This window comes from Manacus vitellinus, unplaced genomic scaffold (assembly GCF_001715985.3).
Source record: "Manacus vitellinus isolate BGI_N305 unplaced genomic scaffold, ASM171598v3 scaffold_0_pilon, whole genome shotgun sequence".
NCBI lineage: Eukaryota > Metazoa > Chordata > Aves > Passeriformes > Pipridae > Manacus > Manacus vitellinus.
The window spans coordinates 26,624,284-26,643,381 of NW_021938789.1; the positions used below are offsets into that span (position 1 = coordinate 26,624,284).

General features: G+C 35.9%; 1 protein-coding gene across 36 annotated transcripts in view; it reads left to right on the forward strand.

Moving 5' to 3' along the window:
- Nucleotides 1–19,098, forward strand: part of SORBS2 (sorbin and SH3 domain containing 2) — a 217,484-nt gene that overhangs the window by 68,497 nt on the left and 129,889 nt on the right. For all 36 annotated transcript variants that reach the window (XR_001920332.2, XR_001920330.2, XM_018070011.2 and 33 more), the window contains exon 2: nt 17,275–17,402. The gene's annotated coding sequence lies outside the window, so the exon portion shown is untranslated. The remainder of the gene's footprint in view (nt 1–17,274; nt 17,403–19,098) is intronic.

Here is a 19,098-nt window from a genome sequence, read left to right on the forward strand (position 1 = left end):
CTTCCTGAAAGTTAATATTTTTCAAAGTTTAGTTTTAGCAAATGGTGGGGTGGGGAGTCTGTCCATGATTCAGTTATCTGGATCAATTCTGATGTCTGAAAAAAGTATGAACCAGAAATTACATGTTACTACAGAGGGTCTCTGTACATATCAGCAGTATTTTCACTATTTGAAGTGACCACAAGGAAAAAGTAGTGATTCAGGCAATGGAATAAAGCATGGGGTAGGCTGTTAAACTGCATGCTTTGAATGTTTTCTGGTTTTGAATGTTCGTTTTCTCTTAGTAACAAAAAATGAGACACAGTTATAAAACCAAAAATATTTTCATTTTTGTAAAAGTAAAAGTGATCTAAAATCAAGATATCATTGGCAGGTTCAAAACGACATTTGTAAGATACTAAATGCCTGTTTCTCACTGAATTTCGTATTTGTTTGAGAACTTCAAATTCTCCATTCTGTTGAGCAGATAATATGAGCTCTTTTAGTACCTTGGACTATGGTAAAGAAGTGAGAGTAAATAATTGGTATGAGGTGATTATTGATTGGTGAGAATTATGAAGAGTGGTAGTTCAGAAAGGTTGTTTAGTAAATCTCTAGCACAGTATGTTTTGCTCTCTCTGATGAAGCAGTCATCCTGGGCCATCATAAGGAATGGGTTAATGAATTAGATGGCCCAAGCTTTGGCTTGGTATTTCAGCTGCTGTTTTTAAACATCATGAGACATCTGTGGAAGGTTTGAATTTCAAACAGACTGTAGCTTTTGAGGCAATCCTAAGCTCTAGTGATTGGGCTAGATGAAATATGTAATAAATAATTCTCTTTTGAATATAGAGGTCACACTGCTGACTTTTGTGGATTTGGTGCTTTGCACTTCTTAAAATCTTAAGGAGTTATTGTCTGATTTAGGTATCAACACTGGGTTTTTTTCCTACTAATAGTAAGATTTTAGAGACAAACAATAGTAAAGATTTTAGAGACAAGCAAGCAGTAGAAACCCAAAGGGGTGCTAATGCATACATTGCATCATACATACTCAGTATGTATAATTTAATTCGTATATTGATCAGGTACATCACGCTGCTCCTTCTAGCCAGTTATGCAGTTTGCATATTTTAATAAGCAAATTATGACAGAAGCCAGCAGTTTCCAGCACAAATTTAATTTAATTTAATTTAGTTTCTAGTGAATTTCTAATGAATGTCACTGCTTAGAGTTCTAGGGAACTCTAAGCAATGACATTCTCCCAGATAATCAAATTCATGGTAATGCACTGTTTTTCTTTTGGAAAAATCTGTATTTGTTAGGAATCTGGAGGAAATCATTATTTCAGTATGACTGATGCAATCAACTGGTTTATTTTGAATAAGTAAAATGTAAAAGAGGCTAATCAAATGAAGTGCTACTGTGTGAGAGTGAAGAGAGAGGCTGGCAGGTTTGACAGTAGAAAAAAGACCAAACCAAAGGCTTTGTTTTGACATACATGCAGATAATCAGGCAAATTCAAGTCTTTTAAGAGACCTCTTCTGTAAGGGTCACTTTACAGATACGGATCATGTAATCTGAGCCTTGCAGATTATCATTCTACTTTTAAACAAGTACAGGAGAGAGGTTTTTAATTCCTTATTTGCATAGCTGTAGATTTACACGTTCATGTGCTTTTGCCAGTGACATTTGATTCACAGATGACTGATTTACGGTCTTGAGCAAAGGCCAGATTCAGGACACACTTTGTCAGGACAGCAAAATCTACAAAAATTGTTTGGAAACCTGCACCTGTTGTATTCAACACATACTATAGTGAAGCAGAAGGAGGATGCATTCCAGCTTGAGGCAGTACTTTTCTTGTGAGCAAGGTAATAGTAATTGCATTATTTCTCTGTGTCATTAGCCAGCAGAAGAGAAATGGCAGATGAATTATTTCCTAATGAATGGATAAAAAGACTGTCATCTGAATTGCTATTTGAAAGAAACTCTTGTGTTTAAGTAATTGTTTTTATCAATATTAGATAATCACCATGCAGAGAAAGGATTGGGGTCAAGTTCACTTTGCAATAGTTTCTGTACATAAAAGATGGAACACAACTGATGTAAAGGTAAACTGAAGAGCAGGTTTATAAACAGATGGCTTTGACCACTGCTTGACTATCATACCAGTGTTTTCCTCATTTCTTGTAGCAGAAGTGAAAATTTAAAAGATGTCTGAGGAAAAAGCAAATATTAGCTTTGTCGATGAACTTGGGAAGTGTTCTTTTAATAAAAGGATACTGCTTCTTATGAATGGGAACATTTTAACAGATATTGTCTACAGTTGTGTTGACAGTTTGGGGAGTTGCAAGAGGAGACAGGACCCCTGTTCTGGGGTAAGGACAAGCATGGTGGCTTCAAAGAAAAAAAAAATAGACTGGTCTCATGAGGTGCGTCTTGCATAAATCAGAATGCACATTACTTAAAACTGTGGGCTCAGACACTGTAGGTAAATTGTGTGTTGCCAAGAGGACTAAACAATAGCATTCCTGATGGGGGACCAAAAAAAAATTGCAAATCGGACTTCAGAAATTATGTGAAGTCCATTCTCTGAGGAAAACCTACAACACATGCTTATGAGAGTGAAGGGGGAACAAGCCTGAAGAAACATGAGCCAGGTCCTTGAAGAATTCACGTTTGAGTATCCAAGGTTTTTTGTGCGTTTTTTATTAAGAAAGAAAAAAGAAGGGTCACATTTGCATTCTATTCAGATGTCTCACCTATACACAGTGTGCCAGGGCAACCCACAGATTTAATTTTTTTAATTGTTTTTTAGTCTTCATATGGACACTTGGGAGTTCCAATTGAAATTTGCAGATTCGAAAACAAATTGATCTCCCACTGTGGTTTAATTCTTTGTGTTGTGTTTAGTTCTTGGGAGGTGCAAATTGTTGAGTCTTGGCTCTTCATAAGCACTTTAGATGAAGTGTTAGAAGTTTGGCCCACGGTTTCAATTAGACAGTTATGTGACCACCTGTTATGGAAATGGAATTCACTCTAGCAGTCCTCCACCAGCAATGGAATAATGCAATTCTGAGGATAGGGATCAGGCAGTAGGTAGCTTGGTAGGAAGTCTAACACTTCATAAAAGAAGAGGCTATGGTACTCAATTTAGCTGGCCATTGTAGGAGGGGGAACTTGGTTGTCTGACTCTGAAGTCGGTACCTCAAACAATCTATGAAACTGCTATTTACACTGAGTGATCTTCTACCTCTGCTGTGTCTGTATAGTCATTGACAATTCTCTAGTTGCTGTCCTTTGGTTTTGTAACAAATTTTTTTAACTGAGCCAATTTTGTCTATTAGAATGTTGGTGGGATATCTTGTATGTTTTGCTTTATATACACGTGGATTAGGACTGCAAATCTGTTATGGAAATTGTCCATTTCTCAGTGCATTACTTGATTTTCAAATTATCACCTGAGCTGGAAGCTTGGAGTGGCTTGATTATATTGCAAGCTTTCTTGTGGGTGGTCCTGTCAAATTAATGTAGTCCTGTCATCTTCCATATTGTGTAAATTGTAGTTAGACTTCTATGGACTTTATCTTCCAGTGCATTTAGGAACAGCTTCGCTTCATGTTCATTAAAAGTGTGTTTTTCTGAACTAATTGCAGATAATGCTCTGAAAGTTTTACATTCAATACCTAACACTGTAAAAACAAGATAATAATACATGTAAATTAAATCTTCTTAAAAGAAGCCACTGCATTTGAATTTTGGACTTATTTTCTCTAGTGTTGACATGTGGATAGTTTTTACTGAGGACTTTTTTAAAGAGCTAAAAGGATTTTTAGCTTTTCTTTGCCCAAAAGCAAGTAGTTTTCTTAATGAACTTTTTTGGGGATAAGTTTGGAACTATATTCTGAGGCCCCTACCGTTTTTGGGGGTACAGTATACAATTTTAAATTTTTACCCTTATGTTTTCAAAACTGTGAAATCTAATTTCTTATTTCTCATAAGCCTGAATTATGAGAATTCCTGCTGCAAGTACTGAAGTGGTGATTCAAGTTTGAGCTTGTAACAATCTAGTCTGAGTAAGACTTTTCTGAGCAAGGTCATGACTTTAAGGTAGTTGTTCTTCTGTGACTTACCTCAGACCTGGGTGTATATAGTATTCTTTAAAAAGATATATTCTAAAAAAGGAACTTAGAATTTATTTCAATGTTTGTTCGAAGAGATAAGTTTAGCAAAATAAAGCTTACAAATGAAATTATTATTTTCTGGTATTTTTGGAAGCTTTTGGTGATCTGTTTTCTCCCTTTGAAGGCAAAGATAGGAATCCTCCCTGAATTCATTAAAAATAGTTACAGTAAATTTGTGTGCTTTTAAAATGCCAGTGAAAAGGCCTTAGCATCCAGCTTTTTGCTATTCTAGTTTTATATTCAGCCTAAAATGCCTGTAAATTCATTTTGAAGAATATTGGAAAGATTTAAATAAAAGATGAAAAAAGTTTTGCATTTGTGTCTATTTTGTGTCACTTGAAATAAATTATTTTATTATTATTATTATTATTATTATTTGCATAGGCATTAAAGTCCTACTATCATTAGTAAGATCTGTGCTGAAAAGGTTGGCAGCATCTTGAATGAATCTGCTAACCTTATTTACAGTATATTTATTACTGGAAATGGCTTTACATATTTATATGCACACCATATTTTTGGGATGTTCTGATAGATAAATAGTTCTGCCTTTTAAAACTTGATGAACATCAGAAGTTACTTTCAAATTATGCTGTGCATTTCAAGCTGGGATCCGACAAATGCTAACCAGATTTTGCAAATCAAGGTCAATGTTTTTTTGGTGTTTCATCATCTAACTTTCTGTTCTGTCTGTATCAGACACACCTGCAAGTTTGAAATGTCACCGTCAAAATCAAGGTAAGGGGTCACTTTAGCTTCATGAAGAAGAGGAATCAGGAAATAGAGATATTGTGTAGTCATTTCAAAGGCAGCAAGTTTCAATATTGGATCATAAAAATATTTTGTGTGTTGACTTCTTTAGGTGTGGGTCACATAACAGCTTAGAGGTTTGTTTTGTTTATATTTCAATGCTATTTCTCTTTTTAAAAGTACTATTAAAATGGTTTGAACTACTCAACTTAGGGACAGTTTAGACCTGTGTCCTTGACTTATGTGTTTTTAGTTCATGCCAACCATCTCTCGTTAGCTAGTTTTATTATAAATAACCAAAAGCTTTGCAGACACTACATAGAACTATTAGTGATCCCCCTCCCCCCCATTATTGTACTCTGGTTTCAAACTCTAGTCTTTAGAAAACTGTCAATCATCAGAATACAAAGACTAAAAAATAACATTAAACGCTTTTCTAATGTTTGGAAGAGCAATTTGTTTAATGACTGTAGGCATCAAATGTACATGAGCTTAAATTTTAAGTCAGTGGGTTCATAGCAGAAGGCAAGGCAACACAAAGAGAGAAACAGTTTAATGTGTTTTGGACACTAAATTTGTAATAATTAAACTTCTGCTAAAATATATCTGATGTCTACTTTTGATGGTTTTATGTACAAAGCTGTAATTTGACAATTTTTTTACCTCTACCTTCTCTTTCAGGAAGTAAAATAGAAAACTGTGATTAACTATCCTGTGTAAATTCTGTAGAGAAAAGTTCTCTTTCAATGTCTCAATTTTGGTTTTCGATATATGTAAAGCTTTCAAAGATATTTTAGAAAAAGAGGATACCACAAGTCACTGACTTCATCCTTCAGTTTTCTTAAGCTTCGTTAGTCTATTGTTGCTTGCGGTGATCTTTGTCTAAGGATTAGAATTGAGAATTTCTGTTTTGAACAGTAATTGCATCAAGGTCATGAAAAATTGAACAGCCTTGAGGGCACAAAAGGGTCTTTTGAGCTGTTATTATTAATAGGAGGATGAATTCGAAAAGCAGAGGATGTAAAAGTTCTGAGGAAGTAAACAATTTCTAGGAAGGGAAATCTGCCTTTCCATATGTTTATTTTTCAAAGAGAGGAAACTACCTAATAAGTGAAAAACTTAAGGGATACAAAATAGAATATCTACTTCAGATTATATTACCTTTGGCTTCCAGTTCTGACGTATCTTAAAAACTCCCTGAATGTGACTGCGATGTTTTCATTTCTGCTCTTCAAGTCGTCTTTTGTGTAACTTCAGCTGCCATGAATTTAGGTTTATGGTATGGACACAGGTGCTCCTTCCTTTACCCAGTGTGCAAAGTATGTATAGTCATATTGTTCCAACTCTTTGTTGCTGTTTGAGAATATTTTCAAGGACTTTTCTCTCCACCTGTCTAGTTGGCACTGACCTTTGTTACATGAATTGGGATCCATCAAAAGGCCTGATTTTCTTAAGTATGCACTGCATCTTGAAAAAATGTGTGTGGTCTTACTACACTGGCTACCAGAAGTGGAGATGGAAAGGAAGTCTTATGTTAGAATCATGTCTGTAGACTATCTTCCTTATGGAAGAATTTATCTGTTCAGGAAGAAAACCTTTGGTGGAAATCATGGCTGCAGTTTTGGATTCTTCAGTAATTAATGATGTTCATTGATCAGCAGTGAAGGTGTATTGATGGAGGAGAACTAGGAAATTTCTAAAAATCCTTTAAGTAATGTCACCCACAACAACTTTGCTCTTCTCATTGCTGTACTTGCCACTTAAACAAGGATCAAGTTCCTTTAGCTGAAAAATTAGTTTTGGCCTACAGATAAGGCAAAACAGAGCAATTAACTGGCAACACAACTGTAACACACAAACATCACAAATATCAGCTTGGCTTTCCCCAGCTAAGAAAAGCATGAATACAGCTCAAACAAGTGTTTCAGACTAAGAGCTGGCTCTGCAATTAACGGTGCTGTGGAGAACACAAATAGCAAACAAAAACGGTGGAGGAGCTCTCATTTTCACTTAGCTGAAGCAATAGATGATAAATGACTACATGACAAATGTACTTCTGTTAACAAGAAGACAAAACAAACACAAGCTCAGCACTGATTTCCTGAGCCTTTCTCCTAGTGGGCTAGGACTAAGTGGGGTATAGAGTATCCAGTGGGGTGTTTTGGCAGCATGCTATAACTTCACCTTTGGAAGCTGAAGAACGTCCTAGAAACCAAGTCCTCCCTTGCCTCCAAGCTACTAGTGTGAGGAATTTCTGGGGAAATTATGATCTTCAGGAATAAAGAGAGTTGAACAGGAGGAGATCAGTTTTCTGCTTTAGGAACTTCCTGTTGAGGATGATACATCATATTACAGAAGAGAAATTGCCCACATGATTTACTATCACAAACAAACAAACAAAACAAAAGAAAAAGAAACCTCACTTAACAGCTTCCTTCTGCTATATCATTCCCTTTCTTAACATAATTATGTAACTTACATGTCCTCAGAGTTACAACTGTCTGTATTTTGATTGTCTGAAAATTACCAGTTTCAGTAATACTGCAATTGGGGTGCCAAGATTTTCAAATCCAAAAGTTCAGTTGCAAGTTCTCTGTGGCGTATAACTTTCTGGTAGTGATGATACTTCTCTGACCAACTGCACTTGAGCTTACAGGTTGGGTCCTTACATTTATCTACTGATGTGTGAGAGGGAAAGAAAACATGAGGCAGCTACTGTCTACATCTCTCTGGGAATCATCAACAATGCTACCTGTTAAAGACTATTTTTGGTGTCATAATTTGTTTCATAAAACCTTGAGAACCTTAATGTTTCTAGCTAAGATATACATTGATGCTGATCACACTCTGATGCCCTGGGTTTTCCATTCTGGCTCTTGCAGTCTTAGAGCTTTTGAACTTCTCTGCAGGAATCAGTTTGTGCTGTGTGTAATTTATCTGTTGTCTCTCTGTGTAGGCCTAACTTCGTAGCTGTACTCAGTGCTTGCAACATCAAGCCACAAGCTTGACAGGCCACTTCTAGCTGATTGGAAGTATAAGGGTGAGATACAGCTTTACTGTGCCCACTGAGCTGATTGGGGCAGTAGAATATGTGTGGTGTGGTCCATGGCAGTAATTCAGCTCTACTCTTGAATAAGGTGACTTCTAAATCTGTAAGAGTTTTTTGATTGGAGTCCCAATTTAATATAGTATTTTCTTTAAGTCATATTGCTTTCTTTAGCATAATCTGTTGGCTAAGCCTCACTGATATCTATGGCTACCTGCCTGCAGGCTCTTAAACTTGCTGTGCTCTATGCACAATATAAAAAAGGTGTAGCTTGGCAGTTGGGCTGCTCTAGTTCTGCTTTGACTTGTTGTGTGTGTTTGGAATTTGAGCTTGATTGCGTGTATCTAAATCACCTGAACTGCTACATTTCACACTTAAATTACAGGAAAGGACAATTTGGTCCGAGCTAGAAAAAAAACAATTAATGCTAAGGATAACTTAAGTACTGGAGTATCTGCATAAGTTGGGATATCTTTCTTGTTGGGTGCCTTTTGAAACAGACTGATCAAATGTCATGACAGACCAATCAAATGTCTATCAGGAATGATACATTTACTGTTGATTTTCCTGTTGAACAAGATGACCTGGAAATCCCTTCTCTTTGATGATAGAAGGGATCGTAGGAAAGCGGACTCAAATTGTCTGCTGCTTCTAATAGCATTCAAAGTCAGAATAGTTTGTGACTTCCTACAAGCTGATAGGGCTTGGTTTGTAGCCAGCTCTCTATCTCTTTTCACACCCTTCATGAATAATGAGCCTGTCACTTCTATCTCATCAAAAATCTCTTCAGAACCAGTTCAGAGAAGCAACTCCTGTGAAGACCTGAGAGTATGTGGTAAAAGCACCAGAGTGGAGTAGAGGTGCAAAATCACCTCCATTAACCTGCTGATCACGATTCTTTTGATGTAGCCCAGGATAAGGTTGGCTTTCTGGGCTGCAAGCACACAATGCCAGCTTGTGTCTAGTCTTTCATTCATCAGTACCCCCAAGGCAAAAGCATATTTTAGGTCTTGGAGCTGCTGTGTTTGTCACATAGCCTTCATGTCCTTAGACATGGCATGCTTGGGAAGGTCATAGGGAGTGGGAAACTCCACCTCTCAGGAACTGATGGTCAGGGATTCCTTGTGATGTGCCAGATGGCATGTTTTTCCAGTGATACATTCAATTATGTCATTGTGTGCATCAAGTGTTCATGATGCCTATGGCCTTGATTAGGATACTGGTCTTATAATGGATCTGCTTCAACACCTTGTGCTGATGGATGCCGTAACTCTCCTTTCTGCTGTTCTTACGTTACTTGTAGCCCTTCTCTCCGGTTTCAGTGCCAGCATTAGTTGTAGAAGCAGGAGCTGACTTGGTAGGATCAGGCATTTTGGCAGCACCTTTTCTCACTGCTAAGCAACATGAAGGTGGACAAAGGTGGAGGCAGCATAGCTGCAAGTAACTTGAGTCTGCTGATGGTAGTACCTGAGCTCTTGAAATAATTACCTTCTTTGCACCCTGAAGAACTGATAACTGTCACGATTATGTGAAACTGTGAGCAGCAAAGAGTTTGCCAAAGCAATTGTATCTCAATGAGCTTTTGTCTGACTTCAGCTCTTTTTATGATATCAATATTTATCCTATGTTGCTATTAGAGGTAGGAAACCCAAATACAAATGTTGGGTTGTCCTGAAAACCAGATATTGCCTTTGAGATCAGACTGTTGGGGGGAAAAAAGAAATCAGAAAAATACTAGACTCTGGCAGTATTACCTGGTATTCTAAAATGCTGAAAACTTCTCTACACATAGCTGGATGCCTTCAAGGCTTAGCACAGTTGCTTATGTCTCTAGGCTTTTGTCTCTAGGTTTTCAGTTAGGTGGATTGTACTAGTAAAATGAATAAACTGACTAAAGGAATATTTAAGGAAAGATGGTTCTCTACACTGTTGTTTGACTTCTAGTGAGAGGTTTTGTACTCATTTGAGGTGACAGTTACCATTCTCTCCATCCTAGGGTTCAGTGCCTGAAAGCTCCAGTTGCAGTAGGTCTGTTGTTCCCTATTCTCTATGCTACAAGTAGCAGAAAATGTTAAAATTACTAGATTGGTAAAGCTAAGGACTGTTTTTTATTTAGGTCCCTTACTTTTCCATTACTAAATTGTCAGCTTAGGAAGTTGGCAGAACACACCATTGTGTTAATTATTGCAAAGCCTAAATTCCTTTGTGGATTTAGTCATGGTAATTGGAATAGAAGCTCAATACAGAGTGCGGAGGTGTAAAGCTGACCTGACCATAATCTGGTGGGTTAAGAAAAAGCAGAATGGCATTAGGCCTTATGTGCTCTGTAACATAAATCTTTGTGAAGCGGAAGGAAGGAATTGGGACTTGTGTTTCTTCTGTGGATCTCTTTTTCTCTGGCTAGCTTGAGAGTGACAGCAGCACACAGGAGCATGCATGGCCCCAGAGCCTTGAGAAGGGAGCAGAGTTTTATCTATGGATAACTCTGGGAAGGTGTTAATACTTCAGAGTATACTCTTTGGATATAAATATTTCAGAGTAACTGGAGGAGAGGCAGTTGCTTAAGTTTTCTTTTTCCCTTGGTAAATTTCCTTTATTAAGCTAAAGAAAGAACTCTATGAGCCTTATGAAGTTATGTGATTACTCTATAAAAGATGGTCCAGTGTCCTCAAAAGACCAGACAATAGCATGACACTTAGTGTTCTGTGTCACGGAAGTGGGAGATGTGACTGTAAATCCTTCTGGAAGTTTAATCCAGGTTTTCCATATCCGTGGCAGATGTTTTAACGTCCATCAGTAGTGTTTTTAAAAATAACATCTGGTGTGGTAATAGCATCTTCCATGGTTTTAATAAAGAGGGAAAATAACCTGAGAAAATCTTATGGATATTTGTGCCTCACAAGTTTGTACAGGACACCTGTAACCATGGTGGTTTCACTGTGCTGAAGGTGAGACATTGCTTGCTTGGTAACTTAGGTAACTTTACTGTTAAAAGTCATACAGATGCTTAGAAATTTGGGCATATGTAAAACACATATTTTAAAAATCATCACTTTGAATTTGGGCTCAAAAGACCCTGTCATTTGAGTTGGTAAGTCACAATGAGCATTGCAGATTGAGAGTCCTAGCTTGTTTAATGTCTGTGATGCCCCCAATACCCTTGCAGAAAAACCCACAGTCTTACACAGTAGCTGAACACATTCAAATAGAAAATGGGCATAAAAGACAAATAACCTTGTACAAAGTTCTTGAAACAATGGACTAGCGGTGTGTATCAGGAGGGAGATTAACAATAAGCTTCTGTTCCCCATTTCCTGAAAAGGCCTTTTCATATTTATTTCCCAGTACATTTTTAACTGTTTACTCTTGAAACAGAGGATGTTAGTTTTACTAGCAAAATAGGCAGGCATATTATCCTCTTGGTCCAGTTTCAGAGTGATAGCTACAGTGACTGTAGCCGCTTTTCACATCAGTATTAGAGCAGTTATATGGTTTGCTGCCATTTATATGGAATTGGTTTAAGTATTGGAATTGATTGAATAAATGACTATGAGGCTCTAAATAGTTAGGTAATATGCTTTCAATAGTAGACTTTTTTAAATGCATGGGATTTCACTTCAATGTCGAGACTATCCTTATGTTTTAATGTATTTATTTGTTGCTCAGTCAAAGGCATTATAAGTTTTAATGGATTCAATATGATATAATGGTGTTATTAAACACGCTAAAAATTATAGCATAGCTGCTTATTTACAAAATGTCTTTCACAAAAAAACCCTGGCTAGTGGTTTCAGTCTTACATAATTGCAAAGTCAAAAATGAGAACTGAATATAGCTAAAGACAGTTGGTGACTTTTTAAAGAGAATGTGGTGACTTTTTAAAGAGAATGCAGGTCTGCTGTTCTGGAGAAGAGCAGCAGAGTCGAGTCTTCGTCGACCATCTGCCATTTTGCACAAAGACCAGTTCATGCTAATAAAGTGAGAGCATGATTCTTTGTACTTGATGTCTTGATCCATGTCTTTCAAATGCATGAGTTATCAGTAAAACACTCCTGTGACAAATTCAGAAGGCTGATTGGATACTCTGCTGGATCAGAAATTGCCTGATAACTCTTGGTTGGCTCTTGAGTGCTTTTTGAGAAACACAAGTCAGAAAAAACCCCACAATCCCAGACTTCCTCTTTTTGGTCTTCCCAGTTTTCTGATGAGTTGTATAGGGATGAAACGCTCCTATACCAAAGCTGGAGAGAAAAGTTTAGTAAGTTTATTATTAACCTAATTATGTCAGTGATGTGGGCCATTCACCATTGATAATTTGAAGGAAATTGTGGAAAAACCCTCTTTAGTCAGGATGGAGCACTCCAGTTTTCTAATGTGGAGAGTTATTTTGTGAGACACTGAGATACTGGAGAACAGAATTTCTTAGACGTAAAACCAATGGGCTAACAGAGCAATAAAAGAAAAAAAGAAAAGAATTCCAGAGTATGAACTTAAGCAAACTTCACTGTCCTTTGAAAGTTTTGTTAAAGATGAGAATTCTCTAACCATAGTTTCAGTGTGGGAATTCTGAAACCACAAAGCAGTGATAAATGTTGTAGGTGTCACTTCTGTACTGTTCACGTAGGTTGTAATTTATTGTCCCCAAAGCTTGTAGATAATTTCCCACTTCTTGAAATGTCTTGACTGTTGACTCTAATGCCAGGGGTGCTTGGACAGATAGGTTGTAAGAGCAAGACTTTGTAGTCACTTTGGAGAATCTTTGAACTCTTTTAACGTAATCACTATTGAGGTAAGTTATTTTCTTTAGGGTTAGGAAAGTGTTAAATGTAACTATCACAGTAACTTGATTACCTACATATTCTTTTTTGAAATGTTGAATCCTATGTTCTGAAAGCTTAAGTCAGTTTATTTTTCAATAGATGATCCACCTCTTTGATGTGTAGCTCTAATGAAAATGTAGTAGAGAACGAAATTCAGAATTTGTTGTTTATATGGGGGTTTTAATGTTGAGGATTTGTTAGGAGTTCTATTTTATATGATGGTCTAGAAAATTTTCAAACTACCTTTTTATACATATGTAACTAAAGAAAACTGCATGTGCATTTGTAGTCATTGTTACATGTGCTGTTGTTCTAATATGACAGTTCTTAAGCTACTGCCATAACAGGAGGCTGAGGTATGCATGACAATATTGGGCATCAAGATGTACTGAGAAGTAACCTGGCTAGGATGCCAAGTGCATGTAATTATAGGGAAAGGGGCAAGAACTGTTGATGTAGAAGACAGCTGTCTGCAGTCCTTTCCTGCCTAAAAGTTTCCTGTCTTTTAGTCCTCAGTCAGGTCTTGATTATTGTAGTTAATGGAAGTTTATCATGACTTTTGATCAGTGCATAGTGATCTAGTGAGAATTTAAGAAGCCATTATGGTTACAAGGCACTAGAAATTTGGGAATAGGAGAAAGAAGCTGACATATTTTTTATTGTAATTTTTTGAAGAAGTTTATAAATAAAAATGGTGAGAAATTATTGATGAGAAATTTATACCAAGTTTCCTGTGCTAGCACATGATTGTTCCTAATAAATTAAGTAGGAGAAAAAGTATAAACTGGCCATCCATAAATAACCTTTTAGTAGTTTTATGATAATTATAAATATCTTGTGTCAGATATGAGTGAAATAGACCAGAAGTGTTCTAAATGAGATGTTGACTAATGAACCTTAATCCAATTCTCAAGAAACAGACTGTTCAGGTACATGTTCTGGCCAACTTGTGACCATTGTCACCCTTTAATTCCTGAGCATATTCATACTGAGCATGAGCGAAAGCTGATTACAACTCATTTGATGATGCCAAACTTTAAATGCTAACATCTGTGTGAACTCTAGAAATTAAACTGATGTTGCTGGAGGTTAATCTTTTCCCACTTATTTTCATCCTTTGACTTTATAGGAATATGATGCATTTGTTTGAATATAGGCATTCCTGGCACTAGATTCAGTTAGCACATGCATTCATGTGTGGGTTTTTTTATGTTACATTATGTAGGAACCACCACAAGTAATGCTGTATATGACATATGTGTAACAAGGTATTCCATCATGTCCAGGAGAATGGCCACACTTTTTCATAGCTACATTGCTTTTCAACAGTGGAAGCTACTGAAAGCACACTTCGGACATTGAAAAAATGTCTTATTTGTAAGATCATTGAAAAAATGTCTTATTTGTAAGATCCTTCAAGTTCATATATGTCTAAGACATTTGCAAGGCTAGCTGAAGTCTGGGACAAAACGTGACTGATAGCTTTCCTTTTGTATATAGTTTTTATCTGTAATCTCTAAAATACTAATTTCAGAGATTGAAGTGGTCTCAAGAGAAACTTCTGCAAATGCAGAGTGCATGCATTGTACTTCTATTCTCCTATGTTAAATTCATTTAATGTTATCTGTCCTAGTTCTGTTGAAATTCAAGAAATATGGTTATTTGGAAAAAAAAATGAGAGAAATCTTGTCCATACTCCTTGTTTCTTTCTGAGGCAGGTAATGTGCAATTCATTTAGACATATTATCGTATTAGTAGAAGGTATTGCACTACTATTGAAATATATGAATAGAATAATACAAGGAGAAAACAGTCATTATACCAGGCTGTGCAATATTTATCTGGAAATGTACAGAGAGACTTCTCAAACAGAGGATTCTTCTTCAGCCATTCCCTCTGAAGCTTCAGTGACTCAACTGTGTTTGAAAGGTTAGATTTAGAAAAGGTGAGATTTCCTTTATATGAACCTGTACAGTGAAGCAGGTATGCAACTCTCTTGTCTATCAGTATTTTAAACAATTTTTGGTATCTCTTATCTATGAAGACCTTTTCTTCTGGTTTATGAGAATCTCTGTGCCATAGTGTGTGGTCATGGAGCTTCCGGAGACCTGCAACCAAGTACCTGCATTAGCATTGTGAACTGTACACTTCTATATCATGTTTGAATTGTTCAATACCAGCAATTGATGAAATCGCACTGCAGTGGGCCACTAAAGAAATTATATTCTTGATTTTAATGTTGCTGATATCCATAAAAGGAAAGAGATTTTTGTCAGTCTCTGAAAAGCATAAGGTGACAGTCTTGGTGGTAGTGACATATTAATTTGTTTTAGTAATTAGCATACAGATATATTTCTCTTTGAGACCTAGATGGTATATATGATATTTCTGGCATCTAATAAAGGTGATCCGATCCAGTAGTTAAAGCTTATCTTAGTATATACTGAAATAGTGCTTATGTAAATGCTATAAATACTAATTGGTAAACAGTAATTTGCACAAATAGAGTTGCAGGGAGTGCATGAAGAAATAAGGTACCAAAATGGGTTAAGTGCTGATGTCGAATCAGCTAATGGTAAATCTGCTTTCTGAGAAGAAGCCTCAGAAAAGAAATACTGCACTGCAAAGCATTGTGTGTTATATTATTTCAGTGGTAAATTGGTACTGCTAATAATTATTTTAACACATTCTAGTTTTGTATTTGTGTAGTATTAGTAATTGACATGTGGATATTTGTTGATTTAGCTTGTAACCACAGGTCTTTATGTATTTGCAAACTATACTGCATGTTTCACCTGTCCATTATAGCTCTCAAGCTAGCTAGAACTCACACATTATCTGAAATTTAAGCTATTGGAGTCCTTAAATCTCTTTGTTCATGAACCTCGAATTAAATATAAAGTGAACTAGTTTAACTTCTCTGAACTAGTTTTGCAGTAAAATGGTGGTCTTAAACTAGAGAGTTGGAATGAAGCAACAATAATGATTAATTTAACAAGTTGGTATTTAGAGTTTGTGGGGTTTGTTGTAGCTGCTCTTAACTGCAATAACACTAAAAATAGCTGAGATCAAATGGAAAGGATGCTTTTGAGCTAACCCAGAAAGAATTTGTGCTATATTTTCACACTCAGCAGCTTTTTCATTATTGTTATAAATGTTTCATAACTAATGATTTTTATGGGAGTCTTCACAAAAAAAAAAAAGTATGTTTTTTGTGTTTGTTTGTAACAATGAGCTTTACTTTACTCTTTTAATAGTTTACTAAATAGCCTGTGTGTCTGGCATCCTGTTTGATGTGTCACTGTAACTTCCAAATGTCTACTGTTCACAAATAGAACAGAAAATAGGGTGACCCATAGTGTTTTAAAATGTTTCCAAATGAGTGTGCTTAAGTAGAATTGATTGGAAATGTAACAGATATTGAAACATTTTGTAATCTTGCCACACCAACCTGTTTTAGGTTTTGAGCAAAGAGTAAGTCTAAGTCTCATAATTTTTCCTTGAACAGAAGTAATGAGATTTTCAGTGGCAGTGCCTAACAGTGTGATGATGTATGAGAAGTTTTTCTGATGAAGCAAATGGAAGTTGTGCTTGTCAGAATTGCTGAGATATCTAGAGGAAAGTTATATAGGGGGATTTCTTGGAAACTTCTTCTTTCACCAGAAGGAGCTGCAAAAAATTAAATAACCTGGTGATTTTCCACTGACTTATTTTATCTGTGTTGTCTTAAACTGCAAAGCAATTAGCCTTTATGTACCCATCAGGATGTTTTGGGTCTTTTCCTAGAGTCATTAATTTGTATTGATGCTTTCTGTTTCCCAGTATTTTTACACTAAGGGAGGGTAAGCTGATTGGTTAGCGATGTGACAGAGGAGGGCGGGGAGATACTTATGTCACTGAATGGCTCTGGCAGAAAAAAATGGAGTGACAGCAGCTTCAGGTCAATAAGCTTCCCATATAGCACTGTTACTGAAACTGAAAACTTAAAATGCAAGCTAGAAACAAACTACTGGCTTCAGTCTTGGTAAACTGATTTGTTCTGTCCGTGAATGATGGACTTAAATGCAAATAGAAGAACTTCTATCTCAGATGAACCCTTGTGTAAAGAAGGCAAAACATCTTCAGATAAAAACAGACTCAAAAGGTGATTTTCACATTAAAAAATATCCATGGTGGTTCATTTTCTGAACTAAAGGTAATAGTCTTCAAGGTCCCTGATTTCCTTTTAACATGTTTTTTTTTTTTTTTTTGTTCATCAATAGTCTTTGTTCCCTGTGCTTTCTGTTTCTTTAAATGAAAATTTGGACAATGAACAAATTTTTTTTGCTATGGATTTCCTGATTTTCTTTGGCCTGAGTTGGGAGGCTGCTTATTCTGTATTGCATTTTCATTTCGATAGTAGGCAAGCCCATTGCTGCTGAAAATAGCTCAAATGTTCTTAGAACAAAAACATCAGTCAGCAGCTCAGACTCTTTCTCTTCTTCTTTTCCAGACTCTTGCATGCGAATTAAATTAATTTCTCGAGAGAAACTTTCATAAAGGGCTAAATCAACAAGGTCTACACATACAGAAATTTCTTACTTCTGCTGCATTTGAGACACAACTAAACTCGTCTGTCTGGTAAGCCATACTTTTTTTAAGGATTTATCTTTCTTCCTCCCCTAATGACTTGCATTCTTGAGTTTCTAATTAGTGTTCCGAGAAAACCAGCTTCTGTTTGCTAGTAGTTCTGCTGCATGCTCTGTATCAAGTACAAAGACTAATCTCTTAAGGCATTACTGTGCTGCTTTTTACAAACTTCAAAATAGTACTTTGGTGTAAGTGGGTGTTTAATTGTTTATGTAGTACTTTGTTTTTGGTTTACTGTAATGAAGGCATTAAATGTTTTAAAACATAAGTGGTGACTGTTCTGTCTTGAAATTATTTACCTGATTGAATGTTCTGTATTTAATTAACTTAAGAATTTGTATTGTAAAGTATATTCAGTGTCAAGTCAGAGTTTAAAAATAAGCTTTACCAACAATTCATTCATGTCTCATTGCTTGCTAGTTTCATCTTGTGTAGATAAAATAGGTTGATGTTATCTAATACAATGGTTTCTTTTTCTTGGTGATGTGCCTATTTCATAGGACAGTAAGCATACTTGTCAGTAGTCTTTAATTGATCATATTATTCTGTAATGGTTCTGTTAAAGATATTTATGGCTTACCATTTCTTTGGGTTCGATTGTACATCTTGAAACAATTTTTTTTCCTTTGATTATAAAATATTAACTGAGTTTGACCCAAACAAAAGAAAGTTTTGTCCTCTACCTTCTATTTTTATTCTTTATTGCAATAAAAATGAAGAAAATCTTGGAAGAGCAAAAGATTTTTTGCTCTGTGCTGTGGCTTTTCTAAGCAGTTGGCTAGCATTAGATGGCAGCCTATATATACCTAGTCCATCTGATCACATATGCTGCTATGCTTTGGTTTACCACAATTACTATGTACTAACACACTGTGTGCCCTGGTTCCTCATAGTTCATTTTGCAGGATTTCCTATAGCCCTAATATCATTGTTTCAAAAAATATATTGAAAACCCTATGTAATATTTAAAATTAGTCGAATATTTAATGTAAAACAGTAGTTATACATTATATTTTCATAGGAAAAAAAACCCAAACAAAACAGATCAGCAATTTTACATAACAGCTGTTTGGAGGCTTTCCAATTCATTTAAGTTTTAGTAAAAAGCTTTCCAGCGTATTTTTGGATAAAAGGAGAAAAACTGAAGTGTATTTATACATTTCATAAAGCATATCTTCTTGTTAAAAAATACAGAAACTTTTGCAAAAAAATCAGGAATTTTCTTTAACAGTTCTTCATAAAACTTAAACCCAAGTCTGGTTCAGTTGCAAAGTTTACCATAATGTTTTATTCTGATATTTGAGAGTATTGATATCTGCTACTGTAATGTAGGTGTCCACTTGGAACAATGGGAATTTCAGTACCAGGAATACTTTATTTCAAAAGAGATAGTTTCTGTTCTTCTTCCCCTCTCATTTTTTTATTGAAATTATATTCCTCTTGGTTTAAGATCATTCCTAGTCTTGTCTTACTGTCCCATATAAAACTGCTTCCTGAGTCCTGTAGGTCAGTCACCCTATCCTTCCTAAGTTCTTTTGACCACAGTTTAGAGAATACTTGTCTTATATTGATGAATTTGTCACCTGAAAATTACTTCCCTAAAACCTGAAGCTTCTGAAGGAACTTAAGTCATTTCAGAGCAATTTAGAAATCTGTGATCCCTTAACATGTCCAAAAACATAACTGG